Source organism: Neophocaena asiaeorientalis, unplaced genomic scaffold (genome assembly GCF_003031525.2).
Source record: "Neophocaena asiaeorientalis asiaeorientalis breed wild unplaced genomic scaffold, Neophocaena_asiaeorientalis_V1.1 scaffold881, whole genome shotgun sequence".
In the NCBI taxonomy this organism is placed as follows: domain Eukaryota; kingdom Metazoa; phylum Chordata; class Mammalia; order Artiodactyla; family Phocoenidae; genus Neophocaena; species Neophocaena asiaeorientalis.
The window spans coordinates 61,057-64,913 of record NW_020172467.1 but is presented as its reverse complement, the minus strand read 5'-3'; positions in this window follow the sequence as shown (position 1 = coordinate 64,913).

The window sequence follows — 3,857 nt, the reverse complement described above, 5'->3', positions numbered from 1 at the left end:
CCGATTTTTTGGAAAACTTGGTTTCAGTAGTACTAGCTTTTGTCCATTAAGTAGCAACCACTGCTGAGCATGTCACACAAAACTTCCAAGAACCCAACATTAATGCTCTTTCATGCGAAATTTTGAAATTCAATTTAGTTATGTTATAGAACAGGAATCACTGAAAACAAGCTGACTCTCCAACAATAGGGGAAGAGATAAGTGAAACGTAGGGTATGTTGCTGACGCCTCCCTTCCCGCCTTGGGTGGCAGCCATGGCTTCGGCATAACTTCCCCCACCCCCAATACAAGCCAGTCCAAATCATCTCATCCTCCCACCCTTTGATACAATGATTCTATCAGTTGTGGGCAAAAACCCAGCTAATCAGTTTGTGGCATTCCCTATCTGCACTGGCTGGTTTCGTCTAGTCCACTCAAAGTGAAGACAGAGCTTTTGTTTGACAGCTGGGGGAGAAGACCTGTCTGGCAAGTCCAGTGCTATGGACTGAACTGCATCTCCCACCCCCAAATTCACATGAAGCCCTAACCTCCAATGGGATTACATTGGAAGATATGGCCTTCAGTTGGTTATTAGGTTTATAGGAGGTCATGAGGGTGGGGTGCCCTTAATGGGATTAGTGCCCTTACAAGGACAGACACCAAAGAACTTGCTTCCTCTCTCTCTCCACCCACAGGCAGCAAGAAAAGGCCATGTAAGGGCAAAGAGCCGGCAGCAGTCTGCACCCAAGGAGAGAGCCCTCACCAGATATTGACTCTGCTGGCACCTTGATCTTGGACTTGCAGTCTCTAGAGTGATGACAGATAAATTCCCATGGTTGTGGTATTTGGTTCTGGCAGCCGAAGGTGACCAGGACATCCGGTATGTAGGTGTGAAGCCTGAAACAGGAGGGGCCTTTTATATCCCCTGAAGAAAGCCAGCCTGAGGATGGAGCCTTCTGAAGGAAGGGCAGACCTCTTGAGACAAAGAAATGCAAAAATGTCCTGATGACCTCACTCCTAATGCCACCTGAAGTTTGGGCTTCTTTCGCTTGCTAATAAAAGCCTAACATGCACAAATTACACAGGCACAAGAATAAGGTTTAAAAGAGAATAAGGAAACATGAAAACATTGAATTTTCAGGGCAGGGAGGTTGGCAGTTTCTCTTTTATTCCAAATCAGTTCACCTCCATTAAGAGCTTACAAAGGGTCAGATATATGCATTATCTCATTTAATCCCCATTTAACAAGGAGGTAACTCTAAGTGCAATTTTAATGTTTGTTCCATGAATTAAAACTTGAATTAATAATTGAACTGTTAAAAAATTACTTTATATGCTGCTAGAAAACATTCTCCTATAGAATAGCATCAGTTTAGAAGTTGGTTGATACTGAAGAATCACTCTACATAATACCTGAAGGGCAGATGGACAATCTCTTATCCAAACAAGTTTACAAAGGAAAAATAGAGCCAGTTGAACCTCACATAAATATCACTTAATCCTGCTGTTTATTACAGTTATACCAATATGGTTCATAAATAAGATGACCACAACACTAGGGACACGGTAAGGATTCAATAAATATTTGTTGAATTTTATAAACAACCATGAGGTTAACCCTCTGCCATGTATTTCATTCCTTTAATAGTGTTTATTCAAATGCTTCTGTTGAGATAGCATTTCCATACTAGTCTGTTCAAACTAAAACTAAGAATTACACTCACCTGAATCCACATCAAACTGGCATCTCATTCCTCTGTCTGGAAGTCCTTGATATTTTAAAATGCTGTGCTCAATAGCTTCCATACGCCTCTCCAGACCCCCTCTCCAGCCTTTCCACGCTGTCACCCGTATGATCTATATTGACAAGTTCCAGTTGGGTTTGGCCAACAGAGCAAACAGACAGTAGTCAGGAGAAAGAGGCTGGAACACTTATCCCCCTGACTTTCCTTCTGCAGGGCCACCACAGGCTGGCAGTCTCCTGTCATTAGCCACTTCCATACAACCTGGCTCCACAAGTTGGTATCTCCACTGAGGGTAGTGCTAACAGAGCCCCACAAACAACCCACTGTTTCTAGCCCCAGCAGATGGCACAACTGCCTGTGATTCTGCTCCACACATAAATAATCCCTTTATCAAACTCACTACAAATTATCCAATTAGGGTATGACATTTGATTTCTCCAGGACCCTGACTGATACGTAGTGCCCAGGCAAATTCGTAATACAAGTTGAAATCACAAAGTATACACATGCTCTCTTAGCAAAATAAGACCTACAAGTTATGCAGATGTGGGAGATGTGTCTCATAAGTTGACTTAGTGGCCAAGTATTAAATACTACAGTAGAGATACCTAATTTTTTTTCAGATCTCCATAGAAATTAAAAGAGGGCAAAAAACATTTTAAGCCACCACGAGGTGTCAAGGCCACCTTGACTTCCTTTCTTTCCTCTACCATTCTTGGAATTCTAAGTCTCACCCCAACCCAAAAGTGAAAATAGGTAGGAGGAGGGGCACAGCTCTGACTTCTACCCAACTTTGTAGGTCAAAGTATGGAGGAATCTGGGGATGACTTATGTTAAATCCTGGCTTCTGGAACCATCTAAGTGGGCCAAGCCTGAAAACTCAGACAAGGAGTTCCTGACCTCCCCTTCTCTGGGAAAAAACAAGACACTGGTTGTCACCAGCAACCTGTACGGCTCACTCTAATGAGGACTCGAAATGATTGGACACTTGTGCCCGAGGGAGACAATCTGCTTCATCATAAGAAGTGGCATCAGCTCTACTGTCATTGATCAGCAAAGAGTAAGTACCCGGATTATAGGAAGACTTCCACGGACAACTGCATTTTCAGTTCCAGAGTCTCTCTCCATCTAGAGACATTTAGGAGAACTCCTTAACCTTTCAAGCGGCATGCTGTTTCAGGTTCTACTCTGTATTGTGTCAGGGACTGGGTCTCTGGCTATGCCACCCACCCCAATCCCATCCTGGTGAGATGGTGAGAACATGTGCCCTCGCCTGCAGTTCAGCCCCTTTGCTTTGGGAGGTGCAGGTTTGCCCCCCCATTTGCCTGTCTTTGGAGCTTTACGTCACACTCCATCGGGCCTCTGATGAGAACAGAGGAGGAAAATACAGGAGTGTTTCATGAAACAAATGGGGTGCCACTCCTTTTGCATCTCTGTCAGCTGTGCCACCGTGACCATGAGGAACAGAAACGAGTGCAGCCCTGAGGAAGCCTTGGCTAACTTCTCAGCCCACAGTCTGTGGAAGCAGGGAGGAAGTCTTCTGTCCTGAACACTGCCAGCCCTCCATACCTAACGCACCTAAAACAGTCGGCACTTATCCCACCATGTCAGACTGCTGCGGGCAGAGCCACAAGCCCTTTTAGAGCTGGGACGTCAGTGGTCTCCCAAGTCACCTTGGAAACGTTCTCTAAACATAGCACATGATTTTCAGGGTGGCTGCCACTTCCAAGGTTTCAAGGATTAAAGGGTGAGCTTTAACTTGGAAACCAGAGGATTCCATAGCCCTGAAATGGCATAGGATGAATGAGCAAGGAAAACCCTGTGTGTGGATACACAGGACCTCATAACAAAACCTTTGTCCCTCAGCTGGACAATGGGGCGCCACGTGGTCTGCACAGCAGGGTCCTGGCAGATACCTTGGTCTGGTGGGGATGCCACGGGCAGGGACTCTGAAAACAATGTAACCGAATTAGGTCTTCATTCATATGACAACTAGGGTATTGATTTTGTATTCAAAAGATAAAAACCGAGTTTTACTTCAATAACAAGTATGCTTGCTTTGTTGTTTGTTTACTTCTCTCCTATTAGAATCTTTGTGTACATGAGGTCTGGCGTTCATCATGGGCTTGTTCA